The sequence below is a fragment of the Dendropsophus ebraccatus genome, chromosome 11 (assembly GCF_027789765.1).
Source record: "Dendropsophus ebraccatus isolate aDenEbr1 chromosome 11, aDenEbr1.pat, whole genome shotgun sequence".
Classification (NCBI taxonomy): domain Eukaryota; kingdom Metazoa; phylum Chordata; class Amphibia; order Anura; family Hylidae; genus Dendropsophus; species Dendropsophus ebraccatus.
The window spans coordinates 65,441,772-65,469,691 of NC_091464.1; positions in this window are offsets into that span (position 1 = coordinate 65,441,772).

The following is a 27,920-nucleotide window of genomic DNA, read 5'->3' on the forward strand; positions in this document are numbered from 1 at the left end:
CAAAGCAGGTAAAGAGAACAATAACATCTAACATGTCAGGTTGATGGTACATTAGTCCAGCTGAACATTACAGGACATAGGGATTTTGCCCACAAGGCAAGTCTACAGATCAGCAGTTAACTCACAATCTGCACAGCTAAAGAGTTCAATGATTCAATTCTGCTGCCTGCAGCCATGACTGAGGAGACCTTAGGGATGTGCAGCATACAACATACATTTGACTCAATAAAAGTATCAGTATGCAGAAGGCTCCCAAGCTCCCTCTGGTGACAGATAGAATTTTGTCATTTATTATTCCCATGTCTGTGCAAGTTTTTCAATTTAGCAGAAAATCTAAACTCTGAAATCATGAAATAAATCAGCACAGAATGTGAGATATAAAAATCGTGGAACTATAAAATGAACATTCACTTTAAAGGGATTGTCTAGAAGAATTAATCTTTATTTTTTTTAAGAGATTGGCTGGTTTAAAACATGAAATAACAGTTTTGCCACTCACCGATCACCTGCCACTGCCAATCCAATGCTGCCCGCTACCTCACTAATCTCCGCTTTCTGGTACTATTTACGGTATTCATTTCCTCTATTGGCCATGCCATGTATATAGGACGAACAGGAGAGATAACCGTTGGCCAAATGATTGTTCGACCAACAATTATTGAAGGTGTATGGATACCTTAAGACACAGTGGAAATGCCTTTACAGTAAACCACTTGACACACTGATGATCTGCCTCAGCCAGTAATAGGGGTATTCCCATCTCAACTAATGTAGTGAAAGAGGTACTCCGGCAAAAATCTTTTTCTTTCAAATGAACTGGTTCCAGTAAGTTATAAAGATTTGTAATTTACTTCTATTTAAAAGTCTTAAGTCTTCCCATACTTATCAGCTGCTGTATGTCCTTCAGGAAGTGGTGTATTCTTTCCAGTCCGACACAGTGCTCTCTGCTGCCACCCTTGTCCGAGACATGAACTGTCCAGGGCATGAAAGGTTTTCTATGGGGATTTGCTACTGCTCTGGACAGTTCCTGACATGAACAGAGGTGGCAGCAGAGAGCACTGTGTCAGACTGGAAAGAATACACCACTTCCTGCCGGACATACATCAGCTGATAAGTATGGGAACACTTGAGATTTTTAAACAGAAGTAAATTACAAGTCTATATAACTTTCTAAAACCAGTTTATTTAGAAAAAAAAAAAGATTTTCGTTGGAAGGTACAACATTTTGTTTACAAGTGGAGATTGGGAGCAGGTTTGTGGGTTACTCTCCCTTTAAGAATACTTAGTGGCACTACTTAGCAAAAGGTCAATGACTTTTGGAGCCTTTAGGACACTTGAGTATCTCTGACTTAGGGCAGCATAGGGGTAAGGTTGCATTAGAGAGAAGTGATATGACGGACTACTATGAGGGGGACTGTCCATACAGTACTGTACTCTGCTAAAGAGGGTTCTTACAATCTTAGGTCAGTTACGGTGACTTTAGAGACTTGATAAGAGAGAGAGAACTAGTACTTTCTGCAGTTGATCCATTAAACTGTGACGTATGCAGAACGGCACGTCCAATAGTATCTGTCCCTAGTGTGTTACTAGGAAAATCTGACCTTTGACCTTTGGCCAATAGGACTCAGCGAAAGCAGCGAGGCACAGAAAATGCAGCTTTTCTCTAAGTAAAGATTTGATTTAAAGGGATTATCCAAGATTAGGGGTAAAAAAAAGACTATTTTCTTGCAAACAGCACCATCCCTGTCCTCAGGTTCTGAGTGGTATTACAATTTTGCATCATTCATTCAATTGAATTGACCTGTAAAACCCACACCCAAAGTGAGTACAAGAGTGGGGCTGTTTCTGAAAGAAAGCGACCATGTTTTTGTCACCCTTTTAGTTCTATTTCTCCAGATACTAGAGCATTTCATACTGTAGGACTTACAGTACATATCTGCCTCCTAACAAATCCTAATATTATCTACAGCACCGACCTTATAGTGTCTCCTGCATCTCATTTATGAGCCAAGAACTCAATCTTCTGTCCACATGAACGGAGACATTTCCTCCCGTATACAAATAGCGGTTTGTTAGTCAGATAATCGTTCTATATTTGTTTTATTCCGCAGAATGATTCCAGGATACGGATGATACATTTGTGTCAGCAAGGAAACGGTATTACTCCACTTTCTGTCATTTCCACTGGTGTCTGCATAAACTTTAAACGTATTTAAGTCCTGTGTCTTTGATGCAAATGTAGTTACCATAAATTCATATTCAAATGATCTCCTTGCGCCAAACACGGCAAAGCAAAAAATGAAAAATAAGCAGAAAATGATACATGCAATTATAGCGTGTGGCTCAAGTAATTTGAGCTCATTTTATTGATCTATAGATCCATGTTCAAAATAACATTCTCAAGCAAATGAAGCAAAGCAGAAAGAGGAGAGAGTTGTGTAATGATTTATAGCTGAAATGACTATGTATATTAGCCTAATGTCAGCGTATACGTTCTCAGCTATAGCACATACTTTTAATGCAATGATACAATTTAAAGTGATATTCCACTCAATGAGAAAAGCGATTTGGAGAAAATTTCTTTTCACGCCGTTTCAGCCATGGGTGAAATTCCTATTAGTGCACTATATATAAGGCCAAATTCCTATTCGTAATTCCCTTTCACACTATATATATGGCCCAATGTATATAAACACCTCACCTGATGGTATCCTAACTAGAGATGAGCGAACCGGGTTCGGGTTCGAGTCGATCCGTACCCGAACGTTCGGTATTTGATTAGCTGGGGCTGCTGAGCTTGGATAAAGCTCTAAGGTTGTCTGGAAAACATGGATACAGCCAATGACTATATCCATGTTTTCCACATAGCCTTAGGGCTTTATCCAAGTTCAGCAGCCACCGCTAATCAAATGCCGAAAGTTCGGGTTCGGATGGACTCGAGCATGCTCGAGGTTCGCTTATCTCTAATCCTTACCTAAAGTCCATTTTACATGGGGCGATCTCCTGGAGCAAGCGAGCACAAACCGGTAAAATCAGAGTTTGTTCGATCCTGGTTCTCCGCTCGTTGACGGTCCTATTACACACGCAAACAGAGAGTGGATAAGTGCAGGGGAGGAAGAGGTGGCATGGGGAGCTGTGGGGGTGGGGGGGGGACTCCACTCCTGATCTTAAGGTCGTCTGGGGAGCCCATAGGAGATAGCGGTGGTCTGCTGTTCCTATTACGGGAAGCGACAGCAAAAGATTGTTGCTAAGTTGTTCGTCTTTCAACATTTTAAAAGACAGCGATCAGCCGACACTGTTCATGGCAGCTAATCATTGCCTTCTATTACAAGAACAGATTGTCGGCCATAATGGCCGATAATCTTTTCTTGTAATAGGGCCCTAATAATTCAGGTGCTTCAGCTACACCCATCGTGGATAGGAAAATAAAATTAACTAACCACGCAGTAAAGGTCCTATTACAATAAGCGACTATTGTCTGTATTCGGCCGATATCGGCCGGTATGGAAGATAATCGCTTTGTGTAATAGTGCATGATGTAATAATGTGTAATAATACATGATGTTGACTGATTGTTGTCTTACAACAGGCTGAAACACAAATGATCAGCCTAGCAATGATCTGCTGCCGTAGCTACGTGTAACAGGAGCGGTGGCAGCAGACTGCCGCTATCTCCTATGGGCTGCTCGGACGATCTGATGATTACCCAGGAAGCCCCCCCCCCCCCCCCCCGCAGCTCTCCGCACTCCCCATGCAGCATTTAGCTGCGCACGGAGGGTGGAGAATGAGGAGCTTACCTAACAGGTCGGCACCTGCTTGCTCCTCTGAATCGGCCTGTGTAATAGAGCCTTAATTTGATTTCCATAAACAAATTATAAAAGTTAGTGGTGGGGATCATATGGAGAACTCAATGATTTCAAACATAGCACTAAGGAGAATGCTTTAGCAGACTTCAATCCATTCCAGAATTCTATTTATTGCATAAATGTACAAAGATTTTTGCAATTGTGTACAGCTGGGATTCCTCTTAAAGGAACTGGCCAGTTTCTAAAAAAATTCATAAGCATAAACTGATAGTAATGTTATGGCTCCTACTTACAGTGACGATCTCCTGTTATGCCTCACTTATGAAAAATATGGATCTCCTCCCACCTGTCACCCTGTCCTTTCCGGCACTTGCAATTAGCTATTCCATCCATCGGATGGCCGAGCACATGAGCATGCTTCTCTCCATTGCACCTGTATATGCCTATGAAGTATGCTAAGGGAGCACCATGATCACATGCTCCTTCATGATTGGCCATCTTATGGACAGTATCTCCATTTTCAAGTGCCAGGAGAGATGGGGTTACAGGGGGGAGGATTGTCTTATTTAGAGTGGAGCACAGCAGGAGCTTCTCACTGTAAGTAGGAGCCATAATATTACTAATAAAGGGAGAAAAAAAATCTACTTTTTAAAATCAACTGGTGTTAGAAATTTATATAAATTTGTAACCACATGCACAATACAAAGCATTTCAGCTGTCCCGAAAAAGTCCCGAAAAAGTTCACAAAAAAGGGGAATCATCAGAGAGACAGAAGGAGGGGGGGGGGGCAAAGTATTCTCAAGTGTATTGCATCTCTTGATTCACTCCTCCGAAAAATCATCTGAAAGCTAAGATTCAAGCCAGAGGGTAAAAAAATTAGGAGAGCAAGGACAATAAGAAAATTTCAATGACAAAGACGAGCTGGAGTCAACATTTTTTTTTTTTTAAATGAAAGGACTATCTGCCATCTGACCAGCCCCGAGTCCCCTGCTGAGCTCCAGGATCTCCTGTGCAGCTGACGTCATGACCTGGCTGATTGACAGTCTGCTCAGCCAGTCAGTGACTGGGGCTGGACATTTCTCCAGTCACTGATTGGCTAAGTGAGCTGTCCATCAGCCGGGTCGGGTATTTTTCCCCCGAGTCGTGACGTCATCACAAATGTCTTCCAGCGGGGCTCTGAGATTGGTCAGGCAGTGCATCACGGGCACAGGGTTTCAGGGTTTGCGATTTCAATGAAGCACACTGAAGATGAAGATCCAGCCCTGGGGTGTGCTGAAAGAAAAGAAAGATGGAGAAAGAGCGGCTGCAGGCCTAGGTTACAGATGCTCTAGGACCCCCTCATTGACACAGTGCCACGCCAAGCTGCCAAAATGAAATTTGTTTTTATCTTGAATACCAACCTCATGAAACAGGCAGAAGCTTGAGACCGGGCATGTCTTGAAGACAACAAAATTGTACTGGCAGTTGTGTGTGTGTGTGTGTATGTGTGTGTGGGCTTATATGGCAGTACAGATCCGCCTTAAAGCTAAGTCTAAGAGCTTCTCATAGCAGATAAACAAAGTGCCCGGTGAGAAGGGGGAGCTATTTCCCCTCACTAGCTTTCAGGAGAGGGAGGTAGGGATGAGACATGACAGCCCTAAACCTGAACCCATACACTGACCCTACCTACTTGCCTACAACCACAAAAAGGAGAGTCAACAAGCCAAAGTCAAAACCAAACGGGCAACGCAGTGCAAAATCAGAAAACAATCTGATAGTCAAAGGTCAGACGAGAGGTCAGGTAACAGGTGGAGCAAGCAGAGGAATTAGAAACGAGGATCGCAGGAATAGACAGGGTATGAACCTTTAAAAGCCAGCTGAGAAGGACTGGATCAGCTTTCTTTTATGAGGATCAAGAGCCCTGTCAAGATCTCCATTGGACCGGCGCTCTGATTCTCAAGGTTCCGGCCAGGCAAAGGAAAATGTCAATCAAAAAGACTTGCTCAGCTGGAGCAATTAAGTCTAGCAGAGCTCAGTGTAACTTCTGCATTGCCGCAAGGTGAGAAGCAAGCGGGTGTGTCACACAAAAGTAAAAACAGGCCCAGTTCACACCAGGCTACTGCACATTCCTGACACTAGCCTTATGCTAGGAAGATATAATAAGGTAGTGGCTGGAGTTTCTCCTTAACTTTATTGAACACTTACTAACTTGTGATAATATATGCAAACTTTTATAAAAAAAAAATATACAAACATAATTTATTATTATTGGTATTATCATCATTATTTTCTAGTCATTATTCCATCTCCTTTCTTAAAATCCAAACTTCCTTCCAATTAGAGACATGTTTGTACGGCGGTATGACTCTCCATACCGAGCGTAGCTGAGGAATCTACACTGTCGGGTGCTTTCACTCCTTCCTTTCTTCTTACCAGCAATTGTCTGTCACTGTTTGTTATATACTTGTTTAGAAAATATGAATAACTCAGCTAATTAATGTAGAAGCGAGACGTGTATATCAGGACTGAGTATAATGAAGTATTTTAGGGCTCAGACACAAAAGGAATACACAGGGTATGAATTATCGTAGATTGAGCGCGTACTGCTACCAACGTAGATAAAACTGAGCCGTCTTCTCTCCTTGTCAATAAACTGGATGCCGTTGTAAATTCATTATGCTACGAGGCTACAACACGTATCGGCTTAAAGAGGACTCAGTTTAATCAAGCTCAGATTTGTTTATCGCGCCATTGTCAAAAAGTTCTTAAGGAAATGTCTCAATTAAAGATAAAGCTAGTATAATTTATTATATTGTTGCCATTTCTGTATGGAAGTTGACCATTGTTTAAACCAAGTTTAGTGATATCCTTTTGCCAAGAGAATGAAGGAAGTTTTAGCTAATAGCTTACATTTAGTGAAGATGTTCATTTTATATCCATTTTGAAACTGTTGTTGTATAAAAATGATGAAATTGCTCAAAATAAAAATAAAGGAACAGTTAAAAACCATAGTATTATACCAAGTCAAATAAAGGGAAAAAAAAGTTTTTAAATCAAATGGTAAAGTATTTTTTTAAAACTCAGGCCTTCCAGTAGTTATCAGTTGCAGTATATCCTGCAGTAGGTGGAGTTTTCCTTCCTGTCTTACACAGTGCTCTCTACTGCCACCTTTGTCCGTGTCAGGAACTGTCCAGAGCTGGAGAGGTTAGCTATGGAGATTTGCTCCTGCTCTGGCCAGTTCCTGACATGGACAGAGGCGGCAGCAGAGAGGACTGTGTCAGACAGGAAAGAGTACACCACTTCATGCAGGACATACAGCAGCAGATAAGTACAAAAAGACTTGAGATTTATAAATAAAAGTCATTTACATGAAGGGAATGGGTGGGTTACAGGACCAGGACAGGTTATCAAGCTTGGGGTTATTTACTCTAGAAAAAAGACGTCTTAGGGGCGATCTGATCACAATGTACAAATATATGAATGGACAGTACAGAGATCTTTGTAGTGATCTTTTTACTCCTAGGTCTGTAACCATGACAAGGGGGCATCCTCTACGTCTAGAGGAAAGAAGATTTCATCATCAGCATCGACGCGGGTTCTTTACTGTACGAGCGGTAAGACTGTGAACACTCTGCCACATGATATTGTCATGGCTGATTCATTAATTAAGGTCAAGGGAGGCCTGGATGCTTTTCTTGAACAATATAATATTACAGGTTATGGGCATTAGATTTCCGGTGATACGTTGATCCAGGGATTATTCTGATTGCCATTGGAGTCAGGAAGGATATTTTTCCCTGTGATGGGGCAATTGTCATAAGGGCTTTTGCCTTACCCTCGATCAACAAAGTAGAGTTTCTCTAGGTTAACCTGATGGACTCTTGTCTTCTTTCAACCTTACTAACTATGTTCCTATGTAAGGCTATGTTCACATTACGTAAGTACCGTAGTAACCACGGCCGTTGTGACAACACATAGTATAAACTCCGTCCGGGATCCCTAGCAACGCCGCAAGAAACTGACATGTCAGTTTTCTGCGGCCGCTATTCAATGAAAGTCCTGTCAGTTCACACAATAGAGCATGCGGCTCCGGCCGCATGCTCCATTGTGTGCCGCAGGGAATTCGGATGTGGGCACGCGCGGATGCTCCCGCATCTAAATTCCGTGGCAGTAAAGATCATCCGTCCGGTACTGCAGTACCGGCCGGGATGATCTTCTCAGACTTCCCGGACGGGTCACAGAACGGCCGGGCCATGGAAGGGCCGGTGTCTTAAAAAGTGGGAACATAGCCTAAGTCGGTATCATTTTCTTTTTCCCCTCTGTATTATTTTTTTCCCTCTGGTGTACCACTTTTAACATAACACAGCCCATCACAGCCCAGCACCATAAGCCTTGATAGCCATTCACCATAAAATAACAGAATTGGTCTGCCCAAGTTTATTCATAAATATCACATACACACATAGTCTGGAGGTTTGAATACCATGAGGTTTGGTGGTGGATCAGTGATGGTCTGGGGAAGCACAATGAAGAAGTACTATGATAAATCTGCAATTTTCCCTGCATTTACACTTCTAAAACATTTCAGTGTCCACATGATAGCCAATAATACCCCGACTACTGTTTGGTACCAAGATGAAATCCTCAGAGCCATTTCCAGAACTTATAAAGTAGACCCTGGGTTTCTCTTGATGAAGAACAATGCCGAACCTTAACGTGTACCTGTCGTTATAACTTTCAAAACCTAATAATGGAAAACACGGCACTTCCTGTGTTCTGACTCTTTATTTTCCCAAAGAGTCTAAACAAAGGAAGTCCAGGGTTTCCCAGGTCATCTGCGCTCACAAAGAAGGCAGTCATGTGATTGATGGACACATTGAGCTGTGACTCTCTGTACTGGCTATGACTGTTTATTTAATCAGCACAAGACTAAAAATCTTCAGGAGACTGTACCTGGATACAGTAAGTATTGCTGTTATATAGCTGCCTTTTGGAGACTAGACCTGGCTACAGTAGTATAGATGTTATATAGCAGTCTTCAGGAGACTGGACCTGGATACAGTAAATATAGCTGCCTTTAGGAGACTGGACCTGGATACAGTAAATATAGCTGCCTTTAGGAGACTGGACCTGGATACAGTAAGTATAGCTGTTATATAGCTGCCTTCAGGAGACTGGACCTGGATATCTGGTAAGTATAGCTGTTATATAGCTGCCTTCAGGAGACAGGACCTGGATACAAGTAAGTATAGCTTTTATATAGCAGCCTTAAGGAGACTGGACCTGGATACAAGTAAGTATAGCTGTTACATAGCTGCCTTCAGGAGACTGGACCTGGATACAAATAAGTATAGCTTTGTTTTACAACATGATAACCACAACAACAAAAAATCAATGTATTTTACAAATTTGCTTTATATCACACCTACCATTGATTTAGACTTTGAAAGTTATAATGACAGGTACACTTTAAGTCCCTAGAGTGTGTAGGTAGTAGAATGGTCCTCAAGTTGCATCAAAACCACAAAGTAGTGTCACAGACTGTTCAGAAGCCTTACTAATGCCTGTGCACAAGCTGACATTGACAGATCTGTGGTTAGTTCTTTAATATGTTTGGAACAAGTTCAAGGCTTACTTGAAGGGTGGTTCATTTACTTTGCACTTTCTTAAAGTGGTGTTCTGGGTATTACTATTTATTTATTTTCTGGAACATGATTTGTCAGGAACTGCAGGGCTGCACAAGTCCTGTTCCTGGCACAGTTACATACTGCTAGAGCTGCTGCAAGCTGCGTTAGTGATACAGAGTCTCCCTTAATGTCTATTGCATACATTACTGTTGGTGAAGAAGCTTGTGTCACTAGTGCTGAAGCTGCGTGGCAGTGATAAATGTCAGTCACAGGCCAATGAGATTAGCAGATGACCTTGTTCTCTAGGCGGCATGGTCCCTGCAATATGGCCCTATGTCTCCGCATGCATTCTGGTTGCATCCTCAAAAAGATACATCACCCCCTCCCCATCCCCTACCAATATAACAGTATTATAATATCTTCATGTAAAATAATTGAAATGAATGTGACAAGATTTGCGCTGTTTTTGTAAAAACACGTTTTGCCCTAATTGTTGATGACTGATTTTGATATTTGTCATGGAGTGTAAATGCTAAGAACACTTAGGTTAATGAAGTAAAATTCTGAATTATACAGTAGGTTTGTGCTGTTCTATGTAAATTGCTTCTCGCATAGAATTTCACCATGAAAATAGTCTTTGTTAAATATTTACCACTCTTATAACTACATAGAAATTGTACAATTACAGAATACAAACCGCGTGACCTCTGAGTTATCTGCCCTTTGTCTACATATTCCTCATTATATATTGTGACACTGAATATTTTCAGGGTGTTAAACAAAATGTGATATTAGATGAAAGGAATATGAGAAAACACATAACATGGTATTTCAAGTGTATATTGTATTTAGTGAACAAATGTTTGCTATGATTATAAAAACAGAAGCTTAGAAAGGGAAGCGGAAAAAAAACAAAACAGAAATGTCTTCCTACTTTTTCTGTAAAATGTGCAAAAGCTGACTTTATTCTAAGGGCCCTATTCCATCAGATGATTATTGTTCGCATAATTGTTAACGATTAAAGATCTCAAACGACCGCTATTGCGAAAGACCTGAAAACGTTCACTCATTTCCATGGAACGATAATCGTTACGTATGATCGTAATTGCGATCGTTTTTTCTTCGCTATTGCGTTCGTATCTATTGTGAACGACCGAACGATGTCTTATTTAATGCGAACGATTTGCGAACGAGCAACGCTAAAAATAGGTCCAGGTCTTATAAAGCGATCAACGATTTCTCGTTCGATCGTTGATCGTTAACTGCATTTCAACCGAACAATTATCGTTTAGATTCAAACAATTTAACGGTAATCTGAACGATAATCGTCCGGTGGAATAGGGCCCTAAGTGTTGTCATATTTGCTCTATATAACATTTTTTATACCAGTTTTATTTTATTAAACCATGTCCTCTTTTGTTAGGCCTCCAGCTGCTATAGTATAGTAACTAGAGATAAGCAAATCATTTGAAAATTCGTTTCGCAAAGTTCGCGAATATTCGCACGAATTCACGAGCATTCCCGAATTACATACAAATGAATTTCATTAAAAATAGTGGCGAGCGAACATGTTTGTAAATGTTCGTATGTTCAAAAGAACAAAAGAATGCAATACGTTACTGCAAGACACACTGAAGCCAAACCAGGCACCCTCTTCTTTGCCGAGCAGGGGACACCGGGTTAAATGCTTAAGTCTCCCCTTGCTCTCAATTGGTTTGTTACTCAAGTTAAGCACTCAAGCATTTTAGTGCTTGCTCAACACAAGTCACTACACATGTATGGTAAAGGCAATAGGTCCCATGGATTTATGGTAATAATTACTTAGACCCTCTTATGAGTTATAAAACCAATGTTCTTACTGTGTCTTCCTCAGTGCTTTCCATTACTGTAAAAAATAGAACTGTCCCCATAGGCTGCATGCCCATTGCCTTTAAGTAGGTATTGGGACTGGATACAGCCACAACTAGTTCCATGCATGCTCCGGCCTCGGCATGCTGGTGAATACTCTGTTGCTGCTCGGCTTCACAGAAATATCGCGTCTGTGTCATAGCCTCTTATCCTTGGCGAGTTTGAAGCTGTGAGGTATATTACTATTAATTCACATGAAAGCTTTCCCTCAAGAGCCTGTTATTAAATATGAAAGTTATAAAGAGGGGTCCTGTTAGGACATAGGAGGGGTTATCCCACAATCAAAACCTATCCCCTATGTATAGTATATGGTATAACTAACTAATAGAGATGAACGAACCTCGAGCATGCTCGAGTCCATCCGAACCCGAACGTTCGGCATTTGATTAGCTGGGGCTGCTGAACTTGGATAAAGCTCTAAGGTTGTCTGGAAAACATGGATACAGCCAATGACTATATCCATGTTTTCCACATAGCCTTAGGGCTTTATCCAACTTCAGCAGCCACCACTAATCAAATGTCGAACGATCGGGTTCTGATGGACTCGAGCATGCTCCAGGTTCGCTCATCTCTACTAACTAACTATAATAATCTGCCTGCTGGGAAACTCACCAATCCGAAATATGAGGGAAAAAATAAACGGAACGCTCCATCTAAGCACCACCTATAGATATTGGATAACTTTGGCTTTTGGGATAACAAGGCGGCAGGTGTTTTTTTTTAATATCTATATGATTGATGCAGGATTCTGAATAGATTGACATCCATTACATCTTGAGAAGGTTCTTTGACTCCATCAAATCACGTCCATCTTTAGATGGAGAAGAAGACTTGGACATTGGACAGTGACAGATTGTACATCTGGAAGGGGACACATATTTATTCATAGCACGGTAACTATCTCAGATTTCAATGTTTTTATTAAAAAAAAAAATCTTGGGGAATTAATGGTGACATACTATACACTTTTTGAATACGCTGTAATTTTAGTGTAGGCCTCAAACAGTCACAAAGAATTTGTACTTTGCAGCAAAGAAACAGAACTGATACAAGGTAAAATATCAGTGTTAATTTATAAAAAGAAGAAAAGTAAAGGAAACAAAGAGTTAATAGCCACATACTGTAACAACCCACCCACCTCACTCAGTTGTCTCAATTAGTCTATTGTTTTTCTTGAGGACAGTCAGGAAACTATAAAAAAAAGTAGAATAGATGTAATAGTTTAGGAAGTGATATGTTCATTAAATTTCCTAGATGTTTTTAGGTACTTTCTGGACGCTTTTATATAACGTTCCACCACGGCGCCTGGTCTCTTCGCTACATTATGACATCTTGCAATTCCAATAGAACTCCCTTAATTAGTGCAGCCCAATAGTGTGAAATGTAGTTAGAGTCTTAAGAGATGCAACTTTTACTCTACAGATTTCCATGTCACTCGCACAGGCGTTATCAGTGCTTGTGTGAAACTTTGGGTTGTCAAGTAGGACTTTAAAAGTGTGAAAAGGTCACAAGCTTCTTTGTGTCAAATCACAACTGTCAAGATTATTGACTTAAAAAGTTTTAATGATGTAAAGACTCTTTTTGTTTTTCCTTTACAGTTTCTTATCCTGACTTTTAGGAGACGCACAACAATTACATTGGTGGTTCAGCTGTGTAGAGTTGGTCATAATTAGTGATGATAAAGGTGCCTCATAGATTTTAAAGCAGAAGCTTCTAGAGATTATATACTATGTATTATATTATGTAGTGGAGCTAATATTGTCATTTAATCAACTTAAGGTCTCCATACACCTTGTACATTTGTCAGCTGTTGTTGCCAGTGGCAGCATGTTCGGCCGCCTTTGTTAGGTGTAGGGTCCTCTCGGCTGTCCACCCACAGATGACGTTGGTGGAGGTTGGACATGATGGAAAATAACCGCCTAATCCCTTTGTTCTTGAAATCATAAACTGAAGTCTCAGCTGTCTGGCTGCGGCCTACAAGGAAGTGTTTCTTTCAGATATAAACTGCCTACAGAGGACTGATCTGCAATCAGATATACTGGCTGACAGCTGAGCAAGCAGGAGGCCAGGCAGTATTGATTTTTCATGAAGAAGAGAGAGGAGTGGAGAGGTGTGCCAGAGTGTGGTACGAACAACTCCTCTTTGCCTCTTCAGTACAGTAGGAGACCTGAGATTGTGCATAATCCACTGCACGGAAGATTACCAAAAGTCCCCGTGCTCACTAGGGGACTGCTAGCTACAGCACTCTGTCAGCACCTTAGGTAGGGCCCAGGAGCTGACAGATTCCCTTTAAGCTTTGGCTGTCCAGGCATGATGGGAATTGTTAGTTTGCTATAGCTGGAGGGCCAAAGGTTCTAGAACAAGTGCTTTATCTACTTCCTGTCTTCACCTTCCATCAGCTTCATCAGAGTAGAAGAATAGTAGTAGTGAATTACTGCAGCCATTTATTTCCACCCTGCCTGCTGATGTCACCTGCAGGAACATATAAACAGCTAAAATTACTGGAATATCTTAGTAAATTAGCTGAAAATATTTTCATACACAATATTCGGGAATAAAGAGTTAAAGGGGCACTATGGGGAGTAATAATATTTTACATTTGTTTTAACAATATTACATCATTTTGTAATATATCATCAATAAAATACATTTTTTTTTATTTATTTATTTATACACTGTTCTACATTGAGTGGCAGCAGGAAGAAACCATGGCATGGACAGACTTGCAGCCCTTTTAGTCAATGTATATTGTAGATTATGTAGATAAATAAAAGTAATACACTTAGTTTAATGATATATAGCGGTGACTTGGAGTACGAGTATAATTTGTTCCGGGACTGTGCTTGTAATCCAAATTCACTCTTAAACCAAAGCAAATTTTCCCATAAGAAATCATAGAAATGCAGAAAATTGGTTCCATACCCCCAAAATAATGATTTTTTTTATTCTGAATAACATGTAGAACAGATGAAACAAACAATGAGAAACAGCTGAATATCAGAGGTGTAGCTAGGATTCACAGGGTCCCATAGCAAAAAATTTTAAGGGGCCCCTCTCCCCAAACACAACACAAAGCGCTGCATATATATATATATATATATATATGTATATATACTTTACTGCTGGTGTACTGATAACCCCTAACCTCTGCAAGGAGCTCTGCACATTTTTCTTTCCTACTTTATTGCTCAGCTGGAGAGCAGAGGTCAGGGGTTATCAGAGCAGTGGAACAGAGATCTCTGTCTTCTGCTTGTTAACCCTTTTTTGTGTTGCAGCATGTGAGTAAACATTGGGTCACTTACACATTGCAATACATAAGTGGTTAAGCAGAAGGAGACATGCCCTCACCTTCTCCCCCGGGCCCCCCTCCTGCAAGGGCCCCATAGCAACTGCCTACCCTGCCTCTATGGTAGCTACGCCCATGCTGAATATGTGATATTATAAGTTACTGTACAGTATAGCATGTGGAGTATAATGTATAGTAAGTGCATAATCATGATAGAACAGCAGCAGTTTGTAGATACAGGATAGAACTGCAGATCCCCATAATGCAGTAGCATAGTACAACAGGCTAGAATAAAGAAGCAGGGCTGCTGTCAGAGGTCTGAGTGGTAACAAGACAGCAATGGGGAAGGGTGTGTGTGTTCAGCATGGACCAATCAGGAGATGAGAATCACAGAGCTGTGCAGGAGGACAGTGACAGAAACTTTTCTATATAGCAGTGTGTATAGATGAGTGTAAGTGCTGGCACATTATAGCAGCAGTGTATATAGCTGAGTGTAAGTGCAGGTAGATTATAGAAGGAATGGAGGTGATGGGAAACACAAGGACTGACAGAGACTGCAGGGAGCTTGAAGGAATGAGCAGGGTAGATGTAAGCACATTATGCAGCACTATCGGTCCGGGGAGAGAGGGGTTACAGCTATGAAGAGATTACCCCTACAGTCTTGTCCCCTGATGTAAGCCCCAGCCTGAAATGGATGTGCTATGATTTGGAAGGTGAGGGAAATGCCCGGATTGGTAATCTGTTGGACCGGGCAAATGCCAGCTGGGCCAACACTATTTTCAATCTGTGGGCCATCAGTCCCACTGCATGTGCTGTTCACTAACCCGCTCTGCCAGACAGCCCCCGTTCCACCCCCCGCACGCACTTAGGGGCCGCTCTGCCCCTCTAAAATTCCCTCTGTGTAACAGACGCGCCACAGGCACGTCTGCTACAGCCCACCCCTGACGGCTGACATCACTTCCTTGACGCGCCGCAGAGGATCCTGTGGGGCACAGTAAAAGACACCACCGGGAGCAGGGACAGCAGGAAGATGCTGCTGCTGGTGAGCGATGTGGCAGGTAAATATGTTTTGTTTTTGTTTTTTTCCCACATGGGGGCTGAACAGCAGGCGCTGCATATTATACATGGGGATGTTACATGGGAAGAGGGGGGGGGCAGGCTTTTCTATATGGGCATAGTACAAAGTGGGGGGGACTTTTTATATATGGGAATGTTACAAGGAGTGGGAAGAGCTATTTTATATGAGACTTATATTACAAAGCGGGAGGGAGTATTGTGTATGGGAATATTACGCAGGAGGAAGGGACTTGTTTATATGGAAATTTTACAAAAGAGGGGCTTATTCTCTATGGGGATGTTACAAAGGGGGGGGGGCATTTTATATGGGGATGTTACAAGGGGGGGGCTTTATATGGGGATGTTACAAAAAGGCGGGATTTTTTTATGAGGATGTTACAAAGGCATTTTACAGGGTGCTTTATATGGGGACGTTACAGGGGGGGCTTTATATGGGGATGTTACAAGGGGGGCTTAATATAGGGATGTTACGGGGGGGCTTTATGTAGGGATGTTACGGGGGGGCCTTTATATGGGAATGTTACAAGGGGGGCTTTATATGGGGATGTTACAAGGGGGAGGCTTTATTTGGGGATGTTACAGTGTGGGGGGGGGCTTTATATGAGGATGTTACAGGGTGGGGGGCTTTATATGAGGATGTTACAGGGTGGGGGGCTTTATATGGGGATGTTACAGGGTGGGGGGCTTTATATGAGGATGTTACAGGGTGGGGGGCTTTATATGGGGATGTTACAGGGCGGGGGGGCTTTATATGGGATGTTACAGGGCGGGGGGGCTTTATATGGGATGTTACAGGGGGAGCTATTTTATATAGGGATGTTACAAGGGGGACTTTATATGGGGATGTTACAAAGGGGGGAGTTACAAACTGGGCCTAACTGCCTATATGGGGGCACAGAAGTAGCAAGGTTACTGTGTGAAGAAATACCCTTGGGGAGTTCGTATATAGATGTGGATGATGCTGCAGCAAGGAGCTTTAAATGTTTTTTTAGTAGATCATGCTGGAGAAGTCTTCATGATAGTCGAGCATGAAAACGTCACTTGCATTTCATGCAGAGAAGAAAAGAAGGTGCCTCTTGTGAGTCACTGGATGTAATTGCACTATAGTCACTCCATTTATAATAATTCTTTTCATTACCAGCTAAAGTGTCACAACAACAGCCGCAGCACCGCTATGTATATCAATCACCCCCCTCCCACCCAGTACAGGGAGCTCTTAAACCAAAGCAATGCTCTTAAACCAAGTTACAATCTTGAAAAACTGTGAGCTCTTCTTGCAAAATGCTGCACTGCAAAGTAATGTAACTTTATGAAAGCAATTTATATTGTTTCATTTGTAACTCTTTGGAGTACCCCTTTAATTTAACAGTTCTGTTCAGGATTTTTATCTCCTGTCCATATTGAAAAGCATTTACAGTACATAGTGGAAAGAGTATTTCTCACGGTGGAGGACCTGTCCAACTCTGCATTATTAATATTTTTTTTTCTTTATGGGGTCACTGCTGTTATATTAAATACTTAATACAAACTTAATACCAACAGATTTTTAATGTTTTGCCAAAGAACCCCTTTAACCTTCGTATAACTATGTACAACCAATGTGGTGTCAAAGTGTTAAATGGCAAAATCATTCACAAAATATTTGTATACTTCATCCTTGGTTCTGAAATATACTTTGGCAAACCTATTCCAACAAAGGAAGCGACTGACCATCAATCATATCATACGTTTCCCGTGTTGTCGGTACATAATAAGTTTAATACTGCTGTGCGGTAACAACATAGGGCTCAAATATATATCATTACCTAAGCAGAGATGGGAAAGCGGGCTGTGATTACATGTAGTAATGAGTTCATTAATAAACCATCAATGTTCTTTTCTTAGTGAACCAGTGAAGAGAACCGATAACCTTGGCTGGATGTACAGTTTCATATAGAGAATTTGCATCTGCTAATGTCCTCTCCTCTTCTTTTACATTTTACATTGTGAGTTCTTAGAATTGTCCTTTGATTCCTGTTAAGTGTCAGAACGTCAGAAAATATGAAACTAATGCCCCCGAGCCATTACATCACTACTTATATGTTATAATGACCTGCCCTAATAGACTGCTCAGGGAGTGCTAAGGGTTAAATGTAGCTTTAAGAGTAATTTTTTTTTTTTATACCAATTCTTGAAAAAAAAAAAAAAAAAAGTGGCATGTTTCTTATAACATATTCGGTAAGTTAAGAATACATAGAAGAGTGATGGAAAGGAACATGACTGCAGGAGCACAATCAGGGCCGGCTCCAGGTTTTTTAGGGCTCTTGGGCGACAGAGGCTCAGCGGGCCGCTCATCCATCTCTCCATCCACTATGCACAATCACTTGAGACACCACTAACATACACAAACATACATTACTGACATACACACAAGACTGACACTCATTACTGACACACATTATTGAGACACACACACACATTACTGACTGACACGCACATATATATACACACACACACACACACATTATTGACTGACACACACACATTACTGACTGACACAAACACATTACTGATTGACACACACACATTACTGACACACAATATTGACTGACACACACACAAACACACATTACTGATACACACGCACACACACACACACACATTACTGACACACACACACACACACACACACACAGCACTTACAGCTCAGTCTTCTCCCTCTACCTCTATGTCAGGCCGATCGCCACACTGTAGTATTGAGGACCTGCAGGTCATGTGATCAGGTCCTTCATCCCTCTCTCTCTCTCTCTCTCTCTCTCTCTCTCTCTCTCTTTGCAGGACTCTTACAGGTCCTGCTGTTTCTCTTTTCTGATGTTTAGTGCTCAGGCTAAACATCAGAACACCGGGCCCCTCTCCCTCTCTCGGCCCCTTGAGGCACTGGGGCTCCAGCAGGTAAGCCCTGTGCTGATGCTGGCCCTGAGCACAATACACAGGTTTAGTTACAGTTTGTAGCCATGGAGACACATGTGTTAGCATAGATGTTGTGTACACAAGGGAGAGCTGCAAAGCATCACTGAGCACCAATGACAACTATTCCCACGTCCCATATTTTATGGGCCCTACAGATGGGGAAGCCCTGTAATGGAGTTTTTCCCCATCTGGCATGATCATACATCATGCCACAAACGGGGAAACTGTTTCAATCTCTGTGGCATCGTAATGACAGTGCCCTCCTTATTAATACACGGGAGTACAGAGAAAGGTACAGTGTAAAGGTGACAGAGGTACACACAATACCTGCTGCTTACTCAGCATCCACTCCCTGTAGATTGACCTCTTTAAAGGTTACTGAGCATGCCCAGAAGCCTTTTCCATCTTAAAGTGAAAGGTCCTATATGTTGTTGCCTGTGGTCCACTGGGCTGTAGAGCATATCTACAAGTTTAGATAGCACAAGCAAGATGGCAATGTACAAAATAATTACAATTAGAAAATAGAGATTAGAAAAAAACTATGTTTCTGTATTTGATTCTAATCAGTAAAAATAATCTAGAAGATACAATCTCTTTAAGGCCATGTTCACACATGGCACAAACAGTGCCCGTTGTGTGACACGGCCATGTCACAGAACGGCCACTGTCTGAGATGTTAACCCTGGCCAATACTGCAGTATCGGATAGGTGAACATCACTTCATCTTAATTTGAATACGGGGCACATTTGGGTGTCAGAGCCGTACTTTACATTGTGTGCATAGCCTATTTTGTGTGGCCGGTGCTCACTGAATAACGGCTGCACAAGATAGACCTGTCAATAAAAAGCAGCCGTTGTTTCAATAATAACCGTTATTTATTTAAAATATAGTAGTGTGAACGTGGCCTGAAGGGGTACTCCGGCAAAAATGTTTTTCATTTAAATTAACTGGTGTTAGAAAGTTATAAAGGTTTGTAATTTACATTTATCTAAAAATCTCCAGTCTTCCAGTCTGCTGCATGTCCTGCAGGAAGTGGTGTATTCTTCCCAGTGTGACACAGTGCTCTCTGCTCCCACCTCTGTCCATGACAGGAACTGTCCACAGCAGGAGCAAATCCCCATAGAAAATCTCTCCTGACATGGACAGAGGTAGCAAGTTGGCAACAGAGAGTACTGTGTCAGACTGAAAAATAAATAAATAAAACATTTCCTGCATGACATACAGCAGCTGATAAGTACTGGAAGACTGGAGATTTTTAAATAGAAGTAAATTACAAATCTATATAACAGAAAAAAAATGTACTCATCTGTCATGATCCACTGCCTCTGTGCGGATGGTGCTCTGTCCCTGCTGCATACTACTTCCTGGAGGAAGTGGTTGCTCTATCGATTAGTGGCCACAGCATGATCTACCTGAGCTAGGGATGAGCTGAGAAAGCACTTCCTCATGCTGAGACCTAGACAAAGTTTTGAGCACTTTTGGAGGAAGGAACATAGGACAATCACAGCACACATTAAACATGGAAGTCCCTAGACAACTCTTTTAAATATTTTTATGCCTGTAATAAGACTAAATAAATTATGTCAACCCTGTACTTGCAAAATATCCCCATGCATATAGGCATCTTGTATATACAGTATGTGGCTATGTTCACACTACATAAGTTCAGTGGAAATCACGGCCGTGAATTCCACTGAACTTACGTTGTGCTGCAGGCTGAAGGGATCCAGGCCAGAGTGTATACACATAGTATACACTCCGGCCGGGATCCCTAGCGTCGCCAGGAAAAACTGACATGTCAGTTTTCAGTGGCCGCTATTTAGTGAACAGCTGCTGCAGAAAACCCTGTCAGTGCACACAATGGAGCGAGTGGCTCTGGCCGCACGCTCCATAGTGTGCAGTGGGGAGTTCTAATACGGGCGCGCACTGATGCGCCTGCATCAGAACCCAGCGGCGCAAAAGATCATCCAGCCAGTTCTGCAGTACCGGCTGGATGATCTTTTCTGAGACTGGCCGTTCCGTGACCCGGCTGGGTCACGAAACGGCCGGTCTCTTACAGTGTGTGAACATAGCCTGTAGGTGTGTACAATAATTGAGTTTGAGGCTATGTTCACAGACAGTATTTTGGTCAGTACTATTCGACCAACACCAGGAGTGGGTTGAAAACACAGAAACTGTGACAATCTTTCCATTATCATTTATCTCTGTAAGTTTCGTTCCTGATTTTGGCTCCAAATACTGCCTAAAATACTATGTATCAACACAGCAGCACTAGGTATGCTATGCATGTAGAATAACAACAGAACAGACTGAAGAGACAGTAACCAATTATGACATAACAAGACATAAGTAACTACACAGCTGCCAATCATCTCCAATCAGATACCTGGTAGTGTAAGCAATGGTGGCAACAAAGCCATGGCCAGTACATTATAGACATTAGAGGGCTAGTCTGACCCCTGGACATTAGTCTTTAAATCTATCACTTAGCAGCTTTCCAAGCACCTTATAGTACAGTAGTTATGTTTTTCTATACTTGGAGCACTAAGATTCACTAAGCCGTGATTAAAACAGGTTGGCTTAACGGCACCTCATAGGAGGATATTCTAGGCCGGCTAACACTTGCCACTCCCCTAAGTATCCTGTATGTGCTAACAGGTAAGAGGCAGCTCACATTAACTGCTCATCTACAGTGAACGTGATTGGTCAAAGCCTTCACAGAACTGCTGGATGTACTGCAGCTTAGTGTACTATACAAAGACAAGGAGTCCAAGCTGCTGCACATAGACAAGGCAGTTGGGTTCTTAAATCTTGGTCAGGAGCCAAATTAAAAACGATTCTGACAGATTTACTTAATCAGAGCAAATATAAACAAATATTGGGATCTTGTTTATGTCTACTGATCTATTTCCTATAATAGGTAATTATGTAGGAAAAGTACAAACAATTTTAAGAAACTCTATGATAGGTTTTATTAGACAAAAAGAGCCTTCTGTACTCAAAAAGCTCTTTTGGAGCCTCCCCTCCCCCATCCCACTTCTTATGTGTTCATTATGAGGCTAAGTTGTCTTCATTACGGGTTCTGCTGTGTCCATTAAAACCTATAGAGAGGGAAGTGCTAAGGGGGAATGAATGAGCAGGAAAAGATGACAAGCAGCTTTAGAGTTTGGAGACTGTCTGGGTATAGACCATAGACCATAATGAGAAAGGTGGCAGGATGGGAGAGGCTGCAAAACAGGTTCTTTTTTTAATAAAGAACGAAACTCTTCTGCTTATTGCAACCTTTTACAGACCCTCTTAAAATTGCTTGTACTATTGATACTTATTGATTTCTGATAAATGACATTTAAATGTCAGTTACGCTTTAAAGCAAAACAATAAAAAAAAATTAGAAGTGTAAACATCATTCAAGTATTCATCATGTATATTATTTAGCTTTGGTAAAGCATAGCATAAGAACTATGTTTTTTAAAGGCCAGTAACAATAGCTGACAACAGTGTGACTGAGATAAATGAGACTGTGAATGGTAGCACTGATAGGTGACACAGCTCAAACTCCCTCTCCTTCAGTAAGAAACATTGACCCTGGTGAAGGTCACTAGGCAGCCTGGCATAATAATTCACGGCACGTGCTCCCTGAGTTACCGAGCTGTTAACATCAAAATTATTAGGGTATAAAAAACAAAACAAAAACAAAAAAAAAGAAAACAAATAATTTCATAGAATTTAACAGAAGCAAAAGGTTAAACATTGCTAAGGTTCTTGTGTGCCTTGTTATTTCAGGTATGATGCTTCGACAGGCACATGGTATTCTGCAAAGTGATTGTTTCAGTGTTTTTTTACAGCCTGTAGGTTTGCAGAAAGAGAGGCTCATACCTCCCAACGATAAGGTTCGTGAAATAGACGGCAGGTACAGAACCATACCAAAAATAATTTTTCTGCCTTACTAGTAGCCTTACAATCCAGCTAGAGGGTGCACACAGTATTGTGTATATTAGCAGCTGCTCAACTGCAAATACAGCGAGAGCTATGCGTCCCACCATAGAAAGCTTCTGTTGCATGACCTACCCAGCAGAAAGTATTGATGTAAGGGACATGAGCTGGATTTAGGATCGCTGCAGTGGTATCCTTTCTCGTAGAAGTTTATTTCAACAAGGCATTTTGAGAATCTCAACCTTCCCTTTATCAGTTAGTGATACTGACCTGGTATGTTGTTGCCTTGTTGTCTTATTTAAATAAACTTCTTTGAGAAGGAATACCAGTGTAGCTCTTTTATATACAGCTCATGTTACTTGCATCAATACTTGTATCAGGAGCATATAGGAGTATTCCAGGAAAAAACAATCGATTGGACAATGAATATCCAAAGAAATCAATATTTGCAAAATAAACTATTTGGCTGTAGTACCCTGGAGACATTGCTACTCCGGCAATGGAGCCACCTGCTTTCAGCTTTGTTCTCAGTGTACTGAGGGTGACAGACAGCTGATCAGTGGGGGTGCTGGGTGTTGGCACAATGTCAGTCATCTATTAGCTTATCCTATATAGCTTATCCAGTTTTATCAATTGTTTGTTTTTTTCTGGAAAATCCTTTTATTTTTTTTTCAGATGCCAAGGGATTAATAGCCTCACTACCCCTATTAAGTAATTTCCCTTTAAAGAGAAACAAATGTAACCTGCTGATAGCTCCCTATTAAATGGGGAGCTAAGGATGAAGGTATGTCTCTTACCTTCATCCTTGGTGCCATTTCCGTGTAGTTTTTAATTTAGGAAGTCTAGTGTAGTCTAATTTCAAACAGAGGGGAGAGAAGACCTGTTCTCCAGAGCTAGACCTTACCTCCAGGGAAGCCAGAGATATCGGAGTCTAAACCCTTACCTATGCCGTGGATTTTTCTAGTTTCAGGACAATTAAAGGGGAGGAACACTAAGGCTGTACCGCAGTAGAGCACAGTGCAAGTTAGCCGCTCTCTACTGACTTCCGCTCTGCTCAGTAGAAAGGATACTACTAGCCAGCTCCACCCAATGACAAAGACCTGGGACTCATACTGCCCCATTAGTACGGATATCCGACACTGAGGGGCCGAAGGTGGTTAGGTGAGATATTTGAGACTCAACTATATGAACTGTATGAAGACTTTCTTCAAGAAACTATTTAGACACTTCACCACATCCTGGCACTCACTCACTACTCACTACATTAGGCAAGGGACCCTCCTATCTGGTCTTTGACACCTACTATTGTTATTCTCTTCTATCAACTCATATTCTATCAGTACCTGAGCACTGTTTGTTACTACTCTTGCACTAAAGATACCTTTTCTAAGTAAAATTAAATGTTGTTTAAAGTGCGACTCTGTCATCTATGCCGTAGCACCTGTACCTAAACTCCGCACCTCACATTAGTCCTAACCAAGGTCAGGTTGCCGTGAGTCTAGAAGTTGGTGTTACCACTCCTGACCACTGTGACAAGTACCCCCCAAAACTCCAGAGCCCACCAGCAGGTTCTATACCAGTGCCAGCAACCTGGGCCGCAGCATTTAGAAAGGGCGCTCTGGGGGCGGGGCAGTGGCCCAAACAGCCAGACACCGGATTACATTTAGGCTGGGTTCACACTACGTATATTTCAGTCAGTATTGTGGTCCTCATATTGCAACCAAAACAAGGAGTGGATTGAAAACACAGAAAGGATCTGTTCACACAATGTTGAAATTGAGTGGATGGCCGCCATTTAATGGTAAATATTTGCTGTTATTTTAAAACAACGGCTGTTATATTGAAATAATGGCAGCTATTTACTGTTATATGGCGGCCATCCACTCAATTTCAACATTGTGTGATCATAGCCCCTCTGGGTTTTTAATCCACTCCTGGTTTTGGTTGCAATATGAGGACCACAATACTGACTGAAATATATGTAGTGTGAACCCAGCCTAAAACTGCATGGAAATGCTTGCCAAGGGTTGAGGTAAGAGACATACCTTCATCCTCAGCGCCTCCCTGCGCAATAGGAAGCTATCAGCAGGTTAGATTCATCTAACCTGCTAAATAGTTCCCCTTTAAGTGTTTTGCTAGTGTTGTGCTTGGAATATGCACAACCACAATGGGTGAGTGGTCTTTTTCTTTCTCCCCACCCCTAACACTGTTTGTTAGGTTAACAATCTACAAGTGCTATTTATCACAACAACATCATTCAAATTGAACATAACTAATAGCCAGACTATTAGACTTGGCACATGGTCCTGTCCGTTACCTCATGCCTGCTGCGGGTTGCACTGTGCTTTGGTCATCCTTTCACTATCCTACTTTTTCTTGCGTTTGTCTTCTGGCAGGTTCTCACCTGCCCCAGCTGGCTTCCTGGGCAATTGGGCTCCCTCTAGTGGCAGCTGTACGACTGTTCATATGTATTTATAGACTCATCACACAGGTTCTAGTGAATTCTAGGATGATTATGTGAGAGTATTTATAGACATTAGACGGCTCTAATCTGTGGAATGCACCATTTGCTTGTACACTGCTCTTTCCCTGCAATAAAGCATCTTATTATGCTCTACATTGGTGAGTTGCCGTTGTTCATCTACCATATTACTATGTGCATTGGACTTTCACCTTCAGCAGCGAGCACCACCAATGCGGTCAGGTGTCTCACAAGAAGCTGTGCTGTAAGGAGCGCTGGATCGTAGTGCCTGCCCTCTTGTCTTCTTAGCTTTATTTATAGACATCACCTCCAGACCTCTGTGCTCAGTTGTTGGTGTGTTTCAGTCAGCAAACCACATTTTTGTTTCCTGACATCGGTCGCTTTTCAGCTACTTTGCGACCTTCTGGCCCTTTGGATCTTGTTTAATTTGTAGTTCTCTGCTCAACTACAGTCTAAACATGAGCATTTTCCAAATAAAAAAATACTACAGCACTTCCCCTGGAGATCCTCTGGTCATCCGTCCTTATATAATAGTAGAGAAAACAGATGCAATAGTTACCAGTCCCAGTGTCCTAATAGGACAACATAGTCCAAATCCAAAATCTTGGTAACAGCATCTCAAATAGGTGGAGGGAGAGAAAAAAGGATCATTTTATTCCAGCATGGCACACATAGCGATGTTTAAACCTTAATGGTCTTTTTCAAGCATGTCGTATGAGCATTTGGCGGAAATCTATTAAAGGGAACATAGCCACTTTTAGGTAGCCATATACATTAGACCAAAGTTGTTTTCAACATTAACAAATGATCGTTAATTTAAAGTGAGCAACAAAGTGCTTTAAGCCGTGCGCCATTCAGTCAGAGAAGGAGACTGTTGGCTCTGTTCCCAGTGCCCACAGATATAGTCATCACTATTTGTATTGCAGTGGCGCATTGCTGGCTTAGGGTCCTATTACACAGAGCAATTTGTAACGATCAACGACTAACGATAAACGATTGCAAACAAGATTGTTTATCGTTAACCTGAAATCATTCACCATATTACATATAACGATAATCGTTAGTTGCGATCGTTACTACGATCGTTATTGCAATTGTTTCTATGATCGTTTAATCCTTTTGATCCCAGCAAAACAATGAACAGTGTGCTATTACACTGAACGATTAGTGAAAAAACGCGGAACTTGAGCGAACGAATGTGGAATTACAGCGAACGATTAACGATAATTATAGGTTCAGATCTAAATCAACTATCAACAACATTTTCCGATCGTTGCCTGCAATTACACAGAACAATTATTATTATTATTATACAATAATTATTATTCGAACAATTTAACGATTTTTCACACGATAATCGTCCCGTGTAATAGGGCCCTTACTGTCAGTAGATCTGCTGGGCCAGGTGTTCTTTGTCCGGGCCATCTATAGGATGTGGATCAGGGCCGACTCCATACCACTGACTGATCACAGACACTTAAAGTGACTGTACCACCAGGCCCAGGCTGAAGCACTGGAGGCGGGCCGACCCACCCCCAGTGGGAAGAAACCCCAGCCCCTCCATGACGTGACTCCATTAGAATCAATGGAACCCTATCATAGAGGGGCAGGGGGTTCCTCCCACTAAGGGTGGGTCGGCACGCTTCCAGTGCTTCTGCCTGGGCCTGGTGGTACAGTCACTTTAATGATATGAACTTTACTGACACATAATACTGACTCACACACAGCACTTACAGCTCAGTCTTCTCCCTCTTCCTCTCTGCGAATCTGTATACTGTAGTATTGAAGACCTGTGGGTCATGTGATCAGGTTCTTCATCCCTCTCTCTTCAGGACACTGACAAATCCTGTTCTTTCTCTGTCTTCTGGTGTTCAGCCTCAGGGTCGGCTCCAGGTTTTTGTGGGCCCTTGGAACCTCTGTGGGCCCCTTTTCAGAACAAATCATGTGGCAACAATAAAGCAGCAGGTCTAGTAATAGATGGTCCCCTCTGCATTTTCCCCCCGTAGAGGGCTTCCTCTGCATTGTCCCCCCATAGATGGCCACCTCTGCATTGTCCCCCCATAAACGGCCTCCTCTGTATTGTCCTCTTATAGATGTTCCCCTCAGCACTGCCCCCTTATAGATGTCCCCATCAGCATTGTCCCCCTCATAGATGTCCTTCTCAGCATTATCTCCCTCATAGATGCCCCCCTCAGTATTGGCCCCCTCAGCATTGTCCCCCTCATAGATCCCCCCCTCAGTATTGTCCCCCTCATAGATGGCCCCCTCAGCATTGTCCACCTCATAGATGGCCCCCTCAGCATTGTCTCTCTTATAGATGGCCCCCTTAGCATTGTCCCCCTTATGTGCAATCTAGAGTAAAAAATAAAATAAAAACCACTCACCTACCAACTCACTCCCCTGTTGCTGAAGATCTCCCCGCAGGTGGTCTCTTCTCTTCTCCAGCACTATCAGTGCGTGTTACGGACGCTGCCTATGATGGAAGTCCTGGCCAGCTGTGCGCAGTCAGTTGTGTGTGCCCTGGACGGCGACACATCCGGTAGGGCCAACAGGACCTCACTCAGCAATGATCTATATTCGATCATTGCTGAGTAAACAACTGGGGAATTGGGCCCCGGCACTTGCCTGATTGTGCCGGGTGCTGATGCCAGCCCTGTTCAGCCCGCACTACTGCGTGCAGGCAGAACATCAGAACAATGGCCCCTTCACCCTCTCTCAGCCCCTGGAGGCGATAAGGCCCCGACACTTGCCCAGGTAAGCCTTGAGCTGTTGCCGGCCCTGAGTGGACACAGAACAGAATGTGAGTGTCAATGCTATGTGTTTGGAGTATGTCTCATTCCTCAATAGTATGAACAGTACACTACAGAAGTAA